The sequence below is a fragment of the Protopterus annectens genome, chromosome 1.part2 (genome assembly GCF_019279795.1).
Source record: "Protopterus annectens isolate FY-2018-M chromosome 1.part2, PAN1.0, whole genome shotgun sequence".
Classification (NCBI taxonomy): Eukaryota; Metazoa; Chordata; order Ceratodontiformes; family Protopteridae; genus Protopterus; species Protopterus annectens.
In genome coordinates this window covers 1,214,304,376-1,214,326,928 of record NC_056727.1, presented here as the reverse complement: position 1 = coordinate 1,214,326,928, position 22,553 = coordinate 1,214,304,376, and the positions used below count along the sequence as shown (strand labels likewise).

General features: G+C 40.5%; 1 protein-coding gene across 1 annotated transcript in view; it reads left to right on the top strand.

Moving 5' to 3' along the window:
- Positions 1–22,553, top strand: part of HMGCL (3-hydroxy-3-methylglutaryl-CoA lyase) — a 1,428,752-nt gene that overhangs the window by 134,996 nt on the left and 1,271,203 nt on the right. The window lies entirely within an intron of this gene.

Sequence of the window (22,553 nt, the reverse complement as noted above, 5' to 3'; positions counted from 1 at the left end):
TACAAAAACCCAGTGTCTTAACATAAATACTATACTACTGAGCAGTTGTGTAAAAAAAGCTTACTTGCAGAATTTTCAAACTCTACTGAAGATGAAAAATACAACTGTGAGCTGACACACCAGAAATGCACCAGACAGAAATCCTGTCAAGAATGGGCCCAAAAGGTGATTGCTGCTGCAGTAACATGCAAAAGACTTGAAATATAAGATTTCACAGCACCAAGTTACAAAAAATGTCAAGCAACACAGTTCAGTTGAGCAGAATGATCTCCTTTTATTGTAAAAGAACACACATACGTTGGAAACTAAGCAATCAAAGTCTTGTCTCCTCAAAGAAACTGGATTTATTTTTATACTGTAAAAGCTTCTGAGCAAATATTTTATCTATCAGACTATAGTCACTGACCAATTAAAACTAAACATTTCTGTATTGTTTTGCTTACTAAAAATCTGCAGACCACCTTATCTGTGCCTTTATTTATTAGGCACAAGTTCCGATCTTCCACATGGCACTAGATAATGCCAGGACAGTGAAAAAAAAATTCAAGACAGGTCTAAGCTGTCAGGATCCATCTTGAAACAAGATGGATTCCACTTCTGAAAGAAAAACTGTTATGCAAAACACCTGAACATTTCTCCCTTCTGAAGTCACAGTATCATAGAGCTGGTAAGAAACTTTATAGCAGTTTTATTCCTCATTGTAAGATGCCTGCATTACCTGTTTTTTTAATTACAGCCTGGAACTCTGTTATATAGCTGCCAGAAAAAAAAAAAAGATCCATCTTTAAAGAAAAGGTTATGCGGTGTCAGTGGCACAACAGGTAGTGTACTCATCTTTGGTGTAGAAAATTGTGGATTCTAGTCTCACACCAGGTAGATGTATTGAAGACATTGCATCAGGCACACTTATGTCACACTCACCAGGCTGAACAAGGAGAAAATTATGGTCAGCTGTCTGTCTGGTACCAGGATCTGACACATAACATATGCACTCAAGTCACTCCACAACAAGTACAAATATGACTCTGTCATTGTACATTGAGTGAATGACTTGAGATGTACCTCCCTGGACTACATGAAAAGAGACATGAAAGAGCTCTCGGATCATGTGGCCCAGGCAGGTATGACCCTCGCCCTGAGTAGCATCCTGCCTTCGCCCAGAATGATACCACAATATAAGGCAAAATGATTGACTTCAACAATTGGCTAAGCTTCTGGTGTCATTCAAAGGGGATCCAGTGTCCGTCTGCCTGGGACGACATGATCGACAGACCATGATGCTTTGCCAGTGATGGTCTGCACCTGTCGCCCCTGGGATTCAGGTTACTGGCTAAGGCTCTTGCCACCCCTATAGTGGCTTTTTTTAGGCAAAGTTCGAAGGACAAAATCACCAATGTAAAAAGTACAAGCATGCAAAATCTGAAGGTAATGCTACTCAATGCTAGAAGTCTAAACCTCAAAATGCACTCTCTCGAGACACTCCTAAAAATGGTGAACATCGATATCTGTGCAGTAACTGAGACCTGGTTCAAGGCTCCAGAGAGCATTCCTGCAATACCAGGCTACAACTCTTGCCACACTTTTCGGCCACCAAACCAGGATCGAAACACTAAAGGTGGAGTGTCCATATTCACCAAGGATAATCACACCACCAAGCTAGTTGCCCAACATAATGCGTCTGAAATTCTCCAGGTGCAACTAACACTAGGTAAGACTGCAGTCCAAATTGTAGCTTGCTACAGATCCCCCACCATGCCCCAAGATTCTCACTACACCTTTCTAAACATACTTGAAAATATTAAGATACAACCAAACACCCTAATACTGGGTGACTTCAACTACCTTGCCATTAAAACTACTTGTGTACCAACACCTTTGCCCAACAGTTCTTGGAATTCATAAATTCCAATGCCCTGGATCAACTAATCCATTGTCCCACCAGGGGCTCCAATATCCTAGACCTGGTCATTACAAACATGGGAAATTGATGCTCCACAACTATGGTCACCCCCTTGTTGGTCAGGTCAGACCATAAGCTAATCACCCTTAACGTCCATATCCCCCCCACCCCCCAGTAAGGAAACCTCCATAAAAAAACTTCTCCAAAGCCAACTTCATGCTACTCAAGTCAGAAGTGACAGACTTCATGACACCCATGCAGATGGGAACTGAAAGTTCAACTGATGAGTCCTACACTAAGGCATTGTATGAGCACATCCATTCATGCATGAATCATGCCGTCCCAAATAGAACTAAGATGCTCTCCTCCAAAAAAATTAAGCCAATCTGGATTGTCCCCTGCCATAAACAAACTTTACAACAAAAGGAAGAAACTGTTGCAGAAAAGAGGAGAATCCCAGGATGCAAAAAACTCCCTTACCAGCCTCAGTAAGAAGCTGAGATCCCTCATAAAATCCTCCAAAGCTAGTTAGAAAATAAAATTGCCAAAGATTCCAAAGACAACCGCAAGGCATTCTATAACTATGTCAAGAATCTAAATGGCAATGGTCAGATTTGCTCTGAGCTACAACAGAGTGGCATTAAATATACTGATCCCAAGGATATTGCCAATATCCTGGCAGATCGATTCAGTGCCAACTTCACCCCCCTCTCACCCCCTAAATGGCCCATCTCAATACCGGAAGATTGCCAAATTTTGGTAATAACGGCCACACAGGTAAAAAACACACTCTCCAAAGCTAAGAATACAGCATCCATGGGACCAGGGGACATCCCGGGCTGTGTACTACATGAACTACAAAATTAACTGGCGCCTCACCTAAGTGTCTTGTTTAATCATAGCCTCACCTCAGGCTTCGTGCCCACTGAGTGGCGCACAGCTACAGTTAGCCCAGTCCACAAGGGGGGATCCACCTTGGATCCCGGGAACTACCGCCCCATCAATCTGACGAGTCTGATCTGCAAGGCTATGGAACGTATTATCATGGAACTTGTAAACAAAGACATTGACAACCTTCAAACACTGGACCCCACCCAGTTTGGGTTTGTGAAGGGCCGATCTTGTCTCCTGAACCTGATTGACTTCTTTGAATCCGTAACAAAAACAAAGACCACACCGGTACTACGGAAACTAGACCCAGCTATCGCAATGGATAAAAGATAAATGCAAAAAACAAACAACCATGCTGGGTCACGGCTGATAGAATATAGACTCCTCAAGCACTAAAATGCAGGAAATCAGTTCAAAACAGTTCAAAACACGATCACCAACTGTAGTATAAAATCCAAGCAGTTTATTGGTATAAAACTGTTTATACTACAGTTGGTGATCGTGTTTTGAACTGTTTTGAACTGATTTCCTGCATTTTAGTGCTTGAGGAGTCTATATTCTATCAGCCGTCAGACCCAGCGCATGGTGGTGTTTGTTCTTTGAATCCGTCTCCAGAGCTGTGGACGAGGGTAAGGCGGTCCAAACAGCCTATCTGGACCTCACCAAGGCCTTTGACATCACCCCCCCCCCACTCTGGAATCATAGATAAACTTACTAAGCTGGGCATTAATCCCTATGTCACTCGATGGGTTGCCAACTGGCTTACTGACAGAACCCACACTGTAAAAGTAGCTGACTCCAAATCCAGCTCCAGGCAAGTGGAGTACCTCAGGGTTCAGTCCTGGGACCACTCTTGTTTGGCATCTACTTCTCTGAAGTACAGGCCAATACTAAGGGACTCTGGCTATCAAAGTTCACAGATGACTGCAAACTGGGAGCCATTATTGAATCTCCAAATGATGTGGATAGTCTACAAAAGGGCCTTACAGAAACTGATGCTTGGTGCCAGAGCCATGGGCTCAAGCTCAATGCCAAGAAATGTATAGTTATCCCCTTTGGGGAAAAAACATGTAGCCCTGAATTACCACATAGGTGGCAGTACACTAAACATCGAAAGTATAAGAGACTTGGGGACACAGGTGGACAGTGGTCTCACCTTCGATAACCACATCGCCACAACAGTCAGGAAATCTTTCTATGTGGCACACCTCATCACTAAGTTCTTTTCATCCAGAAAAAAGGAGGTCATTGTCCCACTGTACTCATTCCTCATTAGACCCATTATAGAATACAACGCCCCATTTTGTATGTACCTCTCAAGACACCTGCAACAACTGGAAAGGCCACAGAAATACCTCACTAAAAGAATCACAGGCCTAAAGCAGATGCCCTATACTGACCACCTTAAAAAACTCCAACTATACTCTTGTCGCATATCGTCTACTCTGAGGCGATCTCTGCTTAACATACAAGGCCATGTCAAACCCAAAGCTGTTGGACATGCTACACTTGCAGAAATCCCAATCCCTCAGAGCCACACGCTCCAGGGATCTAAACCTTGTCATCACAATAAATAAAACATGCTGGAGGGATAGGTGCCTGACCCAGAGACTCCCCAGACTCTGGAATTGACTGCCCATACATGTCAAGCAGAGCGTCTCTTTGGCCTTCTTCAAAAGGACCCTTGATGATTGGATGGGAGAAAGGAAATTCACCCCAGGGATCACATCAGTCACCCTGCTAGACAGGGGTCCAGGAAGTAAATGGTGTGGGAAGAAATAGCCAGGGAATTGTTATGGCTAGGCTTGTATAGGCTCTAAGGCCGATAGCCTAGTACCAACCTATGAACCTATGCAGTGTAAGGAGGTGTTGCTTCCTCAGTGTATTGTCCTTCGGATGAGATATTAAACTGAGGTCCCATCTGCTTGAGCTGGTGGTAGCTCAGGTGGATGTAAAAGATCCCATGACATCAATCTGAAAGAGTTGGGGAAGTATCCAGATGCCCCAGCCAGATTTCTCTTAGCAGTATCAATACCATTTTGGATCCCCCCTGAAAAGAGGCCACTAGCCTAGTGGGATTAACTTTGTCAACAGAAGATAAATCTATAAAGTAAAATGTTAAGCCGAGCCTTTCTCACTACGATCAAACAAATTATAATCCAGACTATTATCAATATCTGATTTTTCTGATGTTTGTGTGTAAGAAGAGCGTGATAATCACAGAAAATGTATTGGGTAGTAGTGTTTGCTTCAGCTTTAGTTTTAGAGCCCAGTTTAAGTTTTTAAAAAAAGCAACAACCACAGTTTTTTATAATAAATCTGTTGGTGGATACTGTGGTTGTTGCTTTTTCAACTGTTTTCCTGTACCCAGTTTAAGTTTTTCTCTGAGTAAAGGCGGAAGCCAAGTTTGTGATGAAAAATCCGTTTTGAATCTGCCCATTAATTTAGTTGTGATGCAGTCATTGTTTGGTAGGGTATTGTACTCATGCATGGAACAGATGCTGCGCACTGGTAACAAAACTGGCATGTATTTTTTGGCCCATTGTATACAGACATAAATGATATGCTGCTAGACAGTAGAGCCTTTCCTATGTCTTCTGTTCTTCTAAAGGGTAGTCATATTGGTCCTCCCCCAGTTTTGAGACAGAGATACATTATTATATTGCTGTGATGTATTAAGTAAATTAATCTAAGATGTCAGTACTTCATGAATTCTTTGTGTGAATCTGCTTTGATTCCATTGCTTTATCTTTCATTTTACTTTCAGACTTTTTTCCTTTGCGAAGCACCTACTTTTGACTGTACTGTATGCTATCTGTCACACTGAATATACTGTTTATCATTGTTCCAACTCTTCTCTCTCTATTGTGTATGGAAACTCCATGTGTAAGTATTTTTATTGTCTAGAATTGCAAAGGTTTATCTTGGTTTTGCCCAGACACTGGAAACAGTTGTACTGGTTACATTGGCACTTTTTTGCTGGGCAGAGATGCTCTTTGCAAGCTCGAGCTTCTCCCTTATCTCAGAAAGCTCCTCCGTTGTGTCTGGGATGGCTTGAGAAGAACCTCCCACCAACTTTTCTGCTGTTTCTCCATCCCCAATTGTGGTCTGGCAGTGTTAGAATCAGCACTGAAGTCTGCACCAATTCCATTAATATCTACCTTTTCTTTGAAGTTGATGCTCTCAGCATTGGTAGTTTCTTCGGTGCCGACACTGTCATTGCCAGGGACCACTGTCATCAAGGGACTTGGTGTTAAATGCTTGTGACAGACTCCATGCCCAGTTCTGTTAAGAGCACTTTTGGCATTGATGCATACAGAGCTTGACTTCCTTCTTGCCGAAATCTTCTGAGGTGACTTCAGCTGTGGAATCTGTGGTACCTATGGTCAGTGCACCTGTTTGGCAATATCTGTGCCTGTCTGGTTGGTGTTAGAGACTTTGGGCCGGAATACTTCAGCTGACTTGTTACCGAATAGGTGAACTGAATCAGGTTAGTTGTAAGGGCAGGTGCAGGTTCCACTGATTCTGCCCTGAGACAGGATCACTGTTGGATCGTTTGACTGTTCATTAATGATGTTCCTGCAAGACAGAAAACCTCATATGCCTAGATTGCTGAGATCTGGGGTGTCTTCTTCCCAGGTGAGTTTGGAAGCCCTGCATGAAAGGGACAATGTAAGAAAATAATCATATGGACTTCCCTTTTGGAGTCTTCCTCCCCCCAGGGGGGTATTTATCCCAAATACTCTCTGAAGATGTCAAATTTGCTGAAATCCTGAAGATGAAGCAGAGGGGATCTTGGCCAATAGCCCCCACCTCCCTGGAGGAAGAAATTTTGCAGGAGGCCCTTGCGTCTTCTCCTCTAGTGGGCTGGGTAGTGCCACCCTCCGATAAGCTCGTGGATATGGTGTGCTCCAGAGTGTTGCAGAAGTCTGATATGGCTGAGTCAATAATCCCACTTGATAGAGTGCTGTGGACCACAAAGGAAAAACTGCACTGGAGCAAAGGACCTCTTATTGATTCCATAGTGGTGTCTGCTGCCACTATAAGAGAGTTTCTTCAGAACACTAATGTTGTCCATCCTCATAATAATGAATCAAGAGTGATGGATATACTTGGGAAGCTCATTTTTGCATCTAGTACTTTCCTAGTCAGACCCTTTAGTTACGTTTTGCACAAGATCAGATTTCAGTGGGATTTGGCAAAGAAAATTTTGACACTCTGAAAAAAATTGCCTGTGAGTGATCTGAGAACAGTTAGACCCAGGTGTCATAACTTCCATCTCTTTACTGTCCATCAGTTTGATTCACAATGCAATGGATGGTGCAGCTAGAGTGGTGGGTTCAGGCATTGTGATGAGAAGACTGCTCTTTCTATGGAAAACTTCTTATGGTAAGATAGTTCTTGGTCTAGCTGTATCTGTCCTTTGAGGGTGATGGTCAAGATGGCAAAGCCCCATCTGGATCCAGCACAGTCCCTGATATTTATTGGCTACCAGTTGGATGCACTCAGCCAAAGGCAAAATTACCAGTGGATAGGATTTCTGCCATTGTGAACAAAGTGACAAGTCTTTCAGAAAATCCAGACCCCACAGCAGCTACAGTACTTAAGGTTGTGGGTCTGATGGTTGCATATATTCAAACAGTTCTATACAGTAACCTAAAACATGAAAATTTAGCAAAGGACACTTGGGACTTAATGGGATTAAGCAATCCTGCCCATGACACAGATGTTCAGCATAACAGTAGCTTACAGTATATTTTGTAGGTGAAGACGACCCTGTTGTGATCTCTCTACCTCATTAACCAAATTCCTGAAGAGGGTTGGTCGCCAGGAGACACTTTCTCCCATGATTTGCCCTCCCCCCCCGGTCTCCTATATGCAGTTTCTCCATTTCCACTCCTAACCAGGTTACTCCAGAAAGCTAAAATGTGCACAGTAAATGTTATTCTTTTAGTGCCATCCTAGCCTCACCAGATATGGTTTCCTTTGCTGAGGCCTCTCATTTCAAGAGAAGACTACCTGTTTTGAAGTAGCCTTAGCTACCCACCTATTCATCTGAGATGTTTCACCCAGACATTCTGTCCTTTCATCTCATCACAGGGTTTCTCTACTTTGAATGATGGCCAGGGACCAGGGGCTCCCTGCCGAAGTGGTCAGTCTAATTACTACATCTCAAAGACCATCCACAAGAAAAGCTTACAAAGGTAAATGGAAGAAATTTACTCTTTGGACTATTATGCAGAGTATAGATCCTTGTTCAGTTTCTGTTTCTCATGTGCTTAACTTCTTGTAGCATTTATTCAAAATAGGAGACAGTTACTTCTCAGTAGAAGTATACCTAGCAGCCCTCTTATCCTTTCTTCAAGGTTTTTCATCTTCCCTAGTTTCTCACAAGACATGTAAAGCAATTTTGAAAGACATTTTTCATTCCAGACCACCTTTGGTTTGTTCTGCCCCTCCTTGGGACATGAATTTCATATTTGTAAGTTTGACTAAACCTCTTTTTGAGCCAGCAGACTCCATTGACATTACATTTTTGACTTTGAACACAGTTCTTCTGGTGGCTATCACTTTCGCAAATAGTTTCAGAACGTCATGCTGTTATACTGCAAATTTCCTTATCTAGTATTTTACCCAGACAGTCGCACTTAAAACTGTCCTGTCTTTTATGCCAAAAGTAGCCATTAAAAGTAATGTTAGTCCATCCATTTACTGATGTTCTTTCCAAATTATTTGAGCAAAAGTGAAAACCTGTTGCACTGTTTAAAAGTACATGGGTAACTTCAATTTTATCTTCATCACACAAAGGAATTCAGAAAGATAAACCGTTACTTGTCTCCTTTTCTCTTGTCAAGAAAGGACAGAAAGTATCCAAGATAATAGCAGCTGCTATGTATGGTCCACCTTTCATACATTTGCTAAATGTTATAGTTTGAGTGTCCTTTCTAGGGCATGCACTTCCTTTGAAGCCACCATTCTAAAAGCTTTGCTGTTTTAGTCCACCCAAGGTCAGCTTGGGATTTTGTTTAGCTGTTCCTGTGACCATAATAAGTATATAAGTTATGTTTTTACCAAAATGATAGATTTGTCTGCTGTCTGTCTAGACACTCGAATTACCCCACCCCCCCCCCCCCTCCAAATTTACTTCTGAAGGGATCTATTCTTCTCTGGGTCCTTATAGTTGGGTTCTGGTCTTACTATTTTCACTCATGATATGTAGCTGGTTATTTAAGGACTAACTGACGACGTGGTGTGGTATATTGAGGATTTACCCACGGTTGGCGTGGTTAATCACGAGGGTGAAACTCGAGTGATTAAATAAAGCCAATCGTGGGTAAATTTCAATATACCACAACCACGGAGTCACTTATTGCTATTATACAATGTCTCCATTCCTCCTTTTTTTTTTTTTTTTTAAATTTATTAAAAAAAAAAAAAAAAGGTTTTGGACACTTTATACCAACGGAAAAAAGTCCGGGTGACCGGACATTTTCCGTTGGTATATTGTGGGATTTACAACTGGCACGCTGGCCAATCAGCGTGCAAGTTTTGGAATATTAATGGGGGGGGGTCATTGTATAATTACTATTACTAAATGGGATTTGCAGCCCTTCTCCTTAGAGTAGGGCTTTATGGGACAGAGCAGGAATTGGACCTTGTGAGGAGCTTCGGTGCAATGTAAAAGGGCACAAAGGCAACCAGCTCCGTTGTTTCCAGTGTCTGGACATAGGTCAGATAGGTCTAACATTCTGTTAAGTACATAACTTGCATTTCATGTATGGTCTTTTATCTCCAATATTTCTTTGATTTTGAGCTTGGATAAAATCTTATTCAGATGAATCTCAAATTCTTGAAAGCGCAGTTTTGGGTTCAGGTGATTGGATGTTAAACTGACAGTCTGCTAACAGCGTGTTGCATTTATTTGAGTTAATGCACTGGTAACTGTTTAGTGAGTACGATCATGTCCGTCCATTAGTGGTAGCCCATTAGTTGGAAATTAGAGACGTGGGGGCACAGACCCCACTTTTTCCTCATGAGTTGATAATTTACTTTGTGGGCTCATATATATATATATATATATATATATATATGTATATATATGTATGTATAAAATATCAATATAAAAATATTTTTTTGTTTATTTTCTTTTTGTGAATGTGATGAGTGGAATGCTTAATGACTGTTGAAGCAGTGATTCCTGTGAAGAAATTCCTTTTTGTGAGGACTCATTTTCAGATAGATAGTTCTGTTTTAGTTTTGGCCTTTTCTGTTTTCTGTTCATATTTTCATTCTGAACATCTGAAGATAAACATTTCATTTACTGGGTTAATCTCTAAATCTCTCCTAAGAATTAATGTTCTGTCCATGTCTTGTTCATCACTGTCATAAAGTCATAAACGTTTAGGCCTTATTTGCCTGGCAGATGCACAACTGTCTGAAATATTTAAAAGTATATTATTAAAACAACAAAAGATTAATTTGTCCACCTTGGTATTTATCCTATCTTATTTATTGAAAGGTTTTCTATGCTTCTGATATTGATAACTTTTGATCAGATACAAGACAACTGAAATTTTACACAGAGCAGGTAGGGAGTTATTCACATGCTCTTGTGAAGTTAGAATATAATTTAGTGACCTTTTCCTTTGAAACTGGTAATAACTCATATAAATACTGCTGTGTTGAGGGACTTCTTTAAAGCAAGCTTTCTGCAGTTACTTGATGACTTAAATTCTGGTGTAATCCTTCTCTGAAGGATCCTATTGCTGAAGCTGCTGCCTGCCCCCCTGACTTCTACTCCCACCTAAATAGTTGTAGTGATAAGGCAGTTCCTATCCTCAACAGATATGGGAAGTTTAAAAACAAATGCCTGTGAGGTGAATACCCATGTAAATAAATGTTGCAATAAAAAGAATCTGCTTAATGCGTATAAGAGGTCTCATTCTACCAACCTTAAGATCTCACTTAAGCAGACTAACAAAGAGGATAAAGGAACGATTAGGAAGTCCAAAACTGAGAATGAACTTCAGATAGCCACTAAAACCAATAGTAACTGCAAATTGTGCTTTACTTTTATCAGGAAGTTAAGAATTAACACCCAAAAGTGTTCAGAGTTAGTCCACAGTAATAGTACACTAACCCAAAGGAAATAGCTAATTTCCTAGGTAACAAATGTAGTGAAAATTTTACTACACCAATAAATTAATAGGTATTCTACAGGATCCACACTCTAAGCCACCCCCTTTAATTACTATGGAATGTTTTCTTTCAACCCTTTCAAAAACTATGACTAACTTCATCCATAGGTCCTGACAATAGACCAGGTTGCCTGATTGAGTGCCACATATGGCATTTCTGAACCCCTGCTTAACCTCTTTAATCTGACCCTCTCCACTGGTTGCATTCCTGAAGTCTGGAAAACCACTATTACAATACCATTGCACAAGTGTGGCCCAACCACAGACCCTGGTAACAGTTAACCCATTAGTCTCACTAGCCTGATCTGTAAAGCTATAGTGTGTGTTATCTCAGACTTCATTAGTCTGGACATTCATAATGTCTTAACCTTGGACCCTCATCAGTTTGGCTTTATCAAAGGATGATTGTGCCTCTTTAACCTCATTAATTTCTTTGAAGACGTAACTGAAGTAGTGGATGGTGGTTATGCAGTACATGCAGCATTAGACCTAGCCAAGGCATCTGACACTATTCCCCATTCAGACACCTGCAAATCTGAATACAAATCCTTATGTTATACAATGGATAACTAACTAGTTGTCTGACAGAACCCATGTAGTTTGATTGGCAGGTGCCACTTCTGAAAGTGAAAATGTTGCCAGTGGTGTGCCACAGTGCTTATTTTTGGGGTCTTCTCCTATTTGGCATATATATATATATATATATATATATATATATATATATATATATATATATATATATAGGTTTACTATTGAATACGGCACTTGACAGTCGGATAGTCGAACGTATAAGGTCGTAAACAAGGATGTCGAAGACAAAATAATCAATCTAGGAACGGTTTTAACATGGGTCGAGGTAGGTGTTCAGTATTATTCCCTACTACAAACATCTTCCCTACCTCGACCCATGTTAAAACCGTTCCTAGATTGATTATTATGTCTTCGACATCCGTGTTTACGACCTTATACGTTCGACTATCTGACTGTCGCCCAAGTGCCGTTCGCAATTTCAATAGTAAACCATATATATATATATATATATATATATATATATATATATATATATATATATATATATATATATATATATAATCTCAAACCTTCAGACCAGCACTTCCGGCCTGTGGTTAACTAAGTTTGCAGATTATTGTAAATTGTGTGTTGTTTGATCTTAAGCTAACTCGCAATTGCTCCAACACAGCTTAGAACATGTTAACAATTAGTGCATGGACAATGGTCTCAAATTAAATGTTAAAAAATATTGCATTGCTAATTTTAGAAAGCAAAACTGTTTCACTTACCGTATAGGAGATCCACCCCTTCAATCAGACACTATTGTAAGGTATCTGTATACTTTTGTTGATAATTCCTTATAATTTCACCATCATAGCTCCGCAGTAGTTCAGGAAATTTTTTATCTGGCCCATTTAATTGGCAAAGTCATCTCCACTAGATCCAAAGAAGTCGTAATTCCTCTTTACTCCTATCTTATATGACCAGTTATTGAATATAATACAAATTTTGTCATGTAGTTATCTAAACGTATCACATGACTTGAGACCTCAGAGATTCATAACTAAAAAGATCAGTGGCCTCAAAAATCTTGATAATCAGGAGAGTCTGGCAGCTCTTTCTCTATACTCAGTCTCTTACAGAGTCCTGTATTGAAATCTGTATCTGGCCTTTCGTGTCATGAAAGATCCAACCCTATTTGATGACCTATTCCTTTCCAGAACTGATGGTATTTTTAAAATATTGGTTAAATGAACTAAATCTTCATCAGCAGATAAATAAGACAAGCTGGCATGATAGTCATATCCCTCACCTCTGGAGCAAAGTATTACATGTCAAGCAAAGTAACACCCTTACCAACTTCAAGTTAAACCCAGATAATTGGATGGGCATCCTCAAATTCTTTCCCAATCTGTCTTGTCTTGCCCTCCTTGAGGCTAGAGATAAAATCTGAATAGGGATTTTGACTAGGCTTGAAATGGTCTGCAGACTAATTGCCCTAAACCCAAGTGATTAGGAAACATAACATTCTGAAGTATTATTATTGGATTACTGGCTAATATCCAGTCCAGGATATTTTCTTCACAGATATTGTTTGTTTCTTCCGACGCCTGACATAACTAGTTTAAAAACCCATAGATATTCAGTAACTAATGGCAAGATTTTTAGTTAAAATTTAAATGAATATTAAAATCAGCAAGTAATAGTTCTGTAAATGTAAATGCTTAGCATATTGAGAGACAGTGAGATGTACCAATTTTAATGCTTAATATATGATTGTTTTATTTATTTAGATTTGTTTACTGGGATGATCTGCCTTGGCAAGAGCCCTTTTTCAGCGGAGACACGGGGAGAAAAACTCCATATGAATTTGCACAAAACAAATCCGATTTTACAATGCAATTTTCATACAGTTGTACAGCAGAAAATTCTATTGCGTATAAATACATATGAGCATCATATGTTCAGCAAAACTTAACAGCAACAATATGAGCACTCCTTGCATAGCGAATTGAGAAAGATTATAGATAAAAAAAGAGAATGATGGGTAGCAGCATGGATATAAAATAGCCAGAGGGGAAGATGGAATGATAGAGGAAGCATGGAATATCAGCTGGGGTTAAAACAAAAGAAAAGCTGGAACAATTAATATAGGATTAAGTGAGGAGTAGTATTTTAGCCAGGGGTGGAGCAAGTGCAAATCCAGATATTGATATAAACATGGATTACAGGGCTTCTTTGCCAAGAGTGTGTCTGTGTGTGGTGCTGCTGCTCGTTTCAGTTACATGTGATGTTGTCCTGCCCAAATGTATCAACACCACCTGCTGTCTGGCCTTCACTATCCTTCTTATAAGTTGTATAGGGATACTGAATTCAAAGTCACAAATTAATGCATTAGGGCAGGTTTCTTTTATTGCTAAAATATAAAGCATGATGTCTGATGTTCATGCTTCTAGTTAATTTTATTCCAAATCATCACATGACTTGTAAGTATGGATTCAATGTTTGTTTTCATCTGCTACAACACATGGGTTGTCGGATCTGACTGGATCCTACCTCGCCAGCAACTGTAAAGCTTCTTTTGGTTCCAGGGCTTCTACTCCTCCCCTACCCATAATTCCTTGTACTCCACTCTAATACCTCAGATGTCATTTGCTGCAGAAGACTTCGGATATTTTCTCAAGGGCTTATCTCTTGGTATGTATCCTTTGTGTGTTTTCAGCCTTTTCCTCCTTCCCTACCAAGAGTTTATGCTCTCTAGTTTTCAGTTAGAGGCCTTCACCAGTCCAGAGTTTTATCCTTCTGTCTAGCAGCCATGTGGGTGCTTCATCATCCCTCTCCTCCAGTGAGATTGATCTTACACCTGTTTGTTCTAATGGCATCCACAGTTCTGATGGTCCCACTAGCCAGATAACACATGAAAGTGCTCCACGGGATCCTAGCAGCACAGTAATCTGAGAGCACTCACCTGTTATATGCAAAGATTCGGCTAACACAGATCTGCAGACATCACCTTGCCCAGTGGATTACGTTGTCTTTAGTAACTGAGGCTAGCCTGTTCCATATGGACTCTTCAGTAGTGGTAGTAACCACGGACACCTACCTTCTAGGTTGGGGGGCATCTCGAAGGGAGGATGGTCCAAGGTGCATTGTCACTGTAGAGGCTAATCTTCACATCAGTGTCTTGGAGATGAGTGGTCCTCCTAATGCTGCAGACATTCCAGGATCTCTCCCCAAGGGTGTGATTTCCATACAGATGGACAGTATGACAGTGGTATGGTACATCAACAAACTTTTGAGGCTGAGAGAGTTTGGCAGTGGGTGATGTCTTCACACCGCTTTCTAATAGCAATGCACATCCTAGGATCATCCAGTGTTTTAAGTGACAGATTGAGCAAGGTTCTTTTGACACCTCATGAGTGGTTCCCCCAATCCAACACTAGCAACTTTTGATTTTCAATCGCAGGGACCAAACTTGCTGTGACTTCTCTGCATCATATCTCATTTACAAATGTAGCCGTTACTTCACCATGATCCCTCCACATAGTCAATCACCAAGGGAAGCTCTGGTCCACAACTGGCTCCCAGGCCTCTTGTATGCTTTTTCTCCCTTACCTCTAATGAAGAAGTTCATACAGAAAGCTAGACAGTGCAAAGCCCGAGTAATCCTCATTGTCCCCTTCTGGTCTCAACAAACATGGTTCCTCATCTTGTGGCCTTTAGTAGTGCATCCACCTTGAATGTTGGATCAATATCAAGGTCTCCTAACTCACCTGTCTGGATTGCCTCCTCTTGTCCAGAAGTCCATGAAATTAACCACATGGTTTCTTCAGTTTTTAACCATAACCATAGTTGCCAGGCTTCCCACTATGGTTGTCAGGATCATATCGGCTTCTCAAAAGCTAGTCGCAAAAAAGATATACCACTGTAAAGGGAAAAGCTTCTCTATCTGGACAGTCTTCAGAGGATTGGACCCCTTTTTAGCACCCACTCCATCTGGATTAGAATTTTTATCTGAACATTGGCAAGGGTTCTAGTTATTCCACTGTCAAGGTTCAAATGGCAGCTGTCGCAGGCTTCCACATTGGGCATAGCAATTCCTGTATTGCTTCCTTAAAGATTTCTAAATCCTTTTTCAGAGGGACCTTTCTTTTATGACCTCCCATTAGGGATATTGCCATTATGCTTTAGGCTCTAACCCATCCCCTCTTTGAGCGTACAGCCACAGACGATTTACAGTTCTTGACCTAAAAAAACAAATTTTCTGGTGGCAGTTACAGTACATCAGCCAGGTGGATTTCGGAATTGCATGTACTTTCTTGCAAACCTACCTATTTGATTTTTCACAAAGACAGAGTTTCTCTGATAAATAATGCATCTTTTCTCCCTAAGGTGGCATCTGAGACAATCTTAAGTCAGTCAATAAATTTACCAGTATTTTTTTTCCCAGATACTCAAACGGGTGAGTGTGTTTTACGTGTTGGATGTTCATTGTCACTTCAGTTTCTGTCTTAATAGAATGAAACAATTATAGAAGTTACTGGGTTATTGGCCCTGAGGCCCTTACAAGTGTAGCCAATAATTTATCCCATGTTCCAACAAGTTAGCACCCTATGCTACTGTCCAGCAGGGACATGGGTAGAATCCCAGGGGTGTATTTTCTGTTCCCCATCCAGTTATCCAGGTTGCACTTATAAAGGGTTGATGAGGTGCTCTGCTTGATGTGAAGAGGGAGTTTATTCCACAAAAGGGGGAGTCTCTGGAACACAAATCTGTACCGCCAACGAGCCCTAGTGATGTGACAGACCAGGTTGAGATTGCGCGTACGGGTTACTCGAGTGGAGCTTGACTTGCAGATATGCAGCAGTCCCATCAGGGCGGGGTCTGAGATTGCTGTATATGCCAGGTAGAGGTCACCTCTGAGGAGTCTGTAGGAGACTGAGTAGAGAGACAGGACCTTTAGCCTATCTGTGTAGGGTAGATGTTTGAGGCAATTGATTCTCCTGGTGAGGAACCTCTGTGGTCTGTCCAGTTACTGCATGTGCTTTGTGAGGTACATGCCAAAAGTGGCATTATACTCAATAATGGGTCTTATAAGGGAAAGGGTTCCACTTCTAACCATCGAAATTCTGATCATCGAGACCAGAACATCGAATTTTGAAACATCGAAGGTTAGAAATGTAACCAAAAAAAAATAAATAAATTTTAACAGTTGTATGCTTCACCCCCATGCACCCGCCACACCCGCCCTACTTTAATATTCCAACTCCGAGATTGCACTACAATGGAGTAAAGGGAAATCTCCCGTTTAGCGCTATATGCAGAAGCGCTAAATGGGAGATTTTCCGTACCCTATCTGTAGTGCCATCACACAGATGGCACATAGACACACACAGTATACAGGACACTTTGGTGCCCTGCAAAAACATTCTCCCACCTACACTTACCTTTTTCTTCCCCTTCAAACCTTTGATGTTTTAAAACTCTATGTTCTGGTCTCAATGATCTGAACTTCGATGTTTTAAACATTTAATGGTTTGAAGGAGAACCAAGGGAAGGATATAGGGATGTTATGACCACCTTGTCCCTGGATGAGATACCATTACTAATGAGGTGGGCCATGTAGAAAGCTTTTTGTATAATGGAGGCAATATGGTGGTCAAAAGTCAGTTTGCTATCAAGCTGGGTGCCAAAGTCTCTCAACTGATTGCATGCTTAGGACCTTATTAGCAGTGTGATAATTGTGGGAGTGTCACTCTCCCCAAAGGGGATGATGATGCATTTTTGGCATTCAATTTGAGGCCATATTTCTGGCACGTCATTTGTTTGGGTGAAACCCTCTTGGAGGATGTCCACATCACTAGGGGAATTGATGACGGCACCCAGCTTGCAGTCATCTGCAAACTTGATCAGTCATATCCCACTTGTTTTGGCCTGCACCTCAGAAAGGTATTCAGGAAATCCGATCAGTTGTTTGTTGCTTTTTCAAAACCAGAATTAGGTAAATCTTTTGCCAGAAGTCATCCTGTCAAGATGGTTGTTACACTGCCTTTCCTTTGTCTATAACAAAAAGAATGTGGCTTTACAATCTAAACCCAAGGCTCATTCCACTAGAGCAGTGTCTACTCAACCGCCTTTTCTAGAAAACTTCCCATTGATGAAATTTGCGCTGCAGTGACTTGGATGTACAATCTAGATCACATTCTTCTTTTGGCTCCACCATCCTGAGGAACATCCTTCCTTGATACCACCCAGAGTGAATGCTGAGGAAGTCTGTCCCATGTGTTGAATTGGACAAAAATAGACAACATTGAATATGAAAGTTATGCAATTACCATAACGCTAGATCCATGTTTTCTGATTTTTGCCAATTTCAGCATCCCTTCCTCTTTTCCCCTTCTTAAATTAACACTTATGACTTTGAGATGACCGGGAAGATTTCTGTTCAACTCTCATCTGTGAATAATCCTGTTCTAACTGTTGCATTCTGTTTCCCCTCTTTGTTTTAATTGCAACTGTTTTCATATTTACATGGTAGTAGATCATTTTGTGTTGGACATGAGCAAACTTGATCTGAAGTATTAGGGTGGAGTACAGAAAATTATGGGTAGAGGAGGAGTCAGAACCCTGGAACTGGAAGAAGCTTTTAGAGCCAGTGGCAAGGTCAGATCCAACAACTCATGCGTTGAACTAGATGAAAATCTGACGTGACTCATTGTGATAGGTACATAACTTTTGATTAATCCACCAGGCTTTGTTGGACTGTGCCATAAACCTGGTGTAGTTGGTGCCAGCCTGTTGACACTTGGAAAAAATCTCTATCAGCGTTAGCATGGGTGCTAAATCATATATTTTTGATGTACTTGTTTACATCAGTCCAAATATGTACGAAAAGTAATATTCTTCCCAGTTTTATATTCAAAATAATAAGCTTCATTAAGAGAGCATTGTAAATAATTAATTTGTGTGTGTCTTCTAACATCATTGTCAAAAAAATAATGATAAATTGCTGGTCCAGTGGCCCCAAGGGGTTTGTTCCTAAAGTGTGCTGTTCGTGGCTTTAATTAGAAAAGAGACCTGGACACACAAGAAGCAAATTGAAAGGGTAAGATTTAACTGTGTACTTTGGGTGGGTGTCATCCAAGAATGCATTGCTTTCTGTGGTGATGGCTAATTGAGAGTGTAGTTTACAGATCATAAGTGTTTATGTAGATCTCATGAGTGCTATCGAAACTTGCTTGCAATAACATTTACAGGCATTCTGCTTGATGTCATTGCATGCTGACACTAGCACCTAGAAGATTAGACAGATGTGCCTTGCAGTTCTTTGCTGTCATCCAGTGGTTGTCTGCAGTCTTGCTAGCTTTCCTAAGTAGTTTGGAGCTCAGTAAACCTGCATTATTAAACAGCAAGCTGAAGGATCCTGAGGTGGCAGTAATTAGGAGCTGTGACTGGAGGCCAGATGATTAATTCTGTTGGTGTTGGAGGAAAGAGGCTTGTACCTTTCACAGATGCTACTCTGTGAAAGCTGTGCTATTACAAAGGAGTTGCACAACAATTTAAGTTTAACTGTAAGGAAGGTTCTTGATGCAGGTATTATCATTAGGGAATGGTTGTTCTGGTGTCATCTTGCATATATTTCATGATGGTAGTACCTTCTGCAGTGGTCACATTCTGAAAGATGTAATGTTTTGTAAATGTTTCTGCAACTACTTTTTTCATATTTCATTTATTCTGTGCACATAAATAAGATTGGGTCTTATTTAATTATGTCGGATGAGTCATATGTTTAGTTATTTCACATTTGTTAACCAGGTTAGTCCAACTGAGCAGTTATAGCCCATTTTCAGTGGAGACCCAAGGAAAAAAGCTCCAACAAATTAATAAATACATAGTAACAACAGTAGGCTTAAACAGCAAATAAATACAATATAAGAAACGGTGAACAAACTCTAAATACAGCATACGTTTGATAGAGTGTAAACCTTATAGAAATGGATGAGTAACTTTTTGGAGGTACATGTCTGAGAAAAGGCAATAAAAAGTAGAGCTATATGGTTTACACAATTACCAGACAGGAATTTCAGTGGTTAGATACATTTGGCTGAAATAGAGAAATTATGTAACAAAAACAGGTTGTTCAGGTAGGATCATGGCATGGGCAGATCCAGTTAGTTTGGAAGAGTAGTTTTAGTTATTTTTTGAAGCTTGTTGGTTGAGTGATGTTTTGTAAGCTAAATTGTAGGCTATTCCAGGTTTTAGTAATAGACGATTTGTAAAGAGGATTTACTATGTTAAGTTTAGGTGTATATGTTTCCAGAAGAAGTTTCTCAGAGCTATGGAGGGGGAGTAAGAGGAATAGTATGAGAGTAAATTTTGGAGGGAGGGGCAGGAAGTGGGATTAAGTATGAGGTGGGTTAGATATAGTTGGGACAGTTTTAAATGATGGGTGAATTCAAGCCACTGTAGCTTGCATAGGGCTAAGCAGTGGTGGGTTGGGTTAGGAAGGTTGGCTCCAAATTTGGCAATTTTATTGTAGGTCTGCTCAAGTCAGGAGAGTAAACTGGATTGAAGATTGGTGAGGACTGCTAACCCCCATAGAGAAGACTGGGGTGAAGGTAGGCTTGGGCAAGGGATTGTCTAGATTCAGCAGAAAGGAATTTTGAGTTGTGGTATAACAAGCCAAGTTTTTGATTAGTATTGTTTATTGCATGGTGAATATGTAAGTCAAATTGGTCATCAATAATCATTCCGAGTAATTTTGTGAGAGATTCTGCGTTGATTATTGTGTTATTAATAGAGGAGATGAAGAAGTTTGTCTTGAAATGGTCATTGTTTTTTTTTGGGGAGAAAGAGAAGTAGCTTTGTTTTTTTGTGGGTTAAGAATAAGCTGATTGTTATTTAGCCATTTTTCTGCAAGATGGAAAGGTTGTGGAGTATGTGTTTGAAGAAGTGTAATAGAAGTAGCTGATGTGATAAGGGTGGAGTCATTGGCATATTGAATAAGGGAGGAGAGGGAGGTGGAGGAGTGGAGGTCATTGATAAAGATGTTAAAGAGCAGGGGTCCAAGAATGGAACCCTGGGGTACTCCAGTATGTATAGGTAAGAAAGGAGAGCAGGACGATTGCCATTTAACTGATTGAAGTATGTCAGTGAGGTAACTAAGGAACTTTGAAAGAGCTGAGCGTGAAAGGTTGAAGTTGGCTAGCTTAGTCAGAAATTTAGAATGCGATACCATATCAGCTGCCTTAGATAAGTCGAGGAATAAACATGAGACTAAGTTATTGCTATTTCTAGATTTGGCGATGGTGTAGGTAAAGGATAAAAGGGCTGTAGAGGTACTATGATGAGGTCGGAAGCCATGTTAGGTAGGGGAGAGGAGGTCGAGTTGTTTGAGAAAGTTAAGAATTTGGTTGTGAATACACTTTTTTCTAATATTTTGAATAGTGGGGAAAGTATGGCAATAGGTCAGAAATTAGAGGGATCACTGGAGTTACCTCCTTTGTGAAGTGGGATGAAGTAAAGGGATTTCCAAATTTTGGGTACAGTGGCTTCATTTATAGAACGGTTTATGAGTATTGAAACTGTATAGGCAATAGAATTTGCAGCAAGCTTGAGGAAGTAGGGGGAAGTTTGTCTGCAGAGTGGGAACATGGATTGAGTTTGAAAAGAAGAGATCTTATGTAGGATGTAGAGACAAGGTTTAAGGTGAGATTGATGTATTAGGTAGTGGGGTAGGTTTTGTCTGGGAGTCTGGCCTGTTGTGATCTTGCTGATAGACTCTATGCAAAACTGGTTGAGGAGGGAGGCAATCTCAAGGTCAGGAAGGTTAGGTTAGGGATTGGGGGTTTGGGGTTTACCAGGGTATATGATAGAGTTGATATTTTTCCAGAAATCTTTGGATTTGAATGAGAGGAGTGTTGTATTTTAGTGTAAAAGACCTTTTTATCCTTGTAAATTTCTTTTTTAGCCTGGTTTCCAAGAAACTTAAATTCTTGGAGGTGAATGGGTGATTTGCTTTTTATCCAAGTTTTCCATGCAGTATCTCGTTTGTGCATTAATATTCGAGTATCTTTACTGAGCCATGGGGCATGGTTTGATTTTATTCTTATTTTACATTGGGGGGGGGAACTAATGAGTCAAAGATATTGAGAAAGATGTGGTTGAATTTGAGTACAGTTTCATCAAGAGGAAGGGAGTGCAGGATGGACCAGTTTATGGCAGAGAGACTACCAAGTAAGGTGGGGTTGAAGTCTTTGAGTTTACGACAGACTTTATACAGATGTGTTTTTTGTTGTTATCTCACGATGCTAATTGGTAGGTGGTCACTAATTGAATCAGGAAGTGTTTTAGGGTTATGATAAAGCTGGGGGCTGTTACAAAGGACCCAGTCAATTGTTGTGCCTTGGTGTGAGTGTTTGGAGAGTCTAGTGGGGGTGGTGATAAGTTGGGTAAAACCAAGCAGATTGATACTTTGGGCAGGTGAATGGGATTCCAATGGCTTCCAGTCTATATTTATGTCTCCTAGTAGTAAAGTTTCATAGGGTAAATTTTGAGATAACCAGGAAAGAATATTTTCCAGAATTTGTATGTTCTTACCAGGAGGAATGTAAATGCCAGCTATGGCAAGTTTTGGGGTTATTTAAGTGGTAGTTTAGAATTAGAAATGCTGCTGGGTGGAAATCCAGTTATTCAATAGAAATGGGGGAAAATGGTAAGGTATTGAGAGTAGAGGATAGCCACCCCCCACCTTTTTTGGTGATTCTGTCTAGTCAGAGTACCCAGGGGGAAGGATTTCAGAGTTAAGAATATGAGGTTTCAACCAGGTTTCTGAAAGTATAAGTAGATGGGGGGGGGGGAATAATGGGAGATCCAAGCATGAAGGTCAGTAATTTTGTTAGTAAGGCTTTGGATGTTGATTGCCATAATGGATAAGTGTTTGTTAGAGTAAAGGGTAAGGGGGTGGGATGAGGGTGTTATGACAGGAAGGGTAATGGTTGATTGGATGGGTGGGGGGGAGTTGTTGGGATAAGGGTATATTAGTAGGAGTA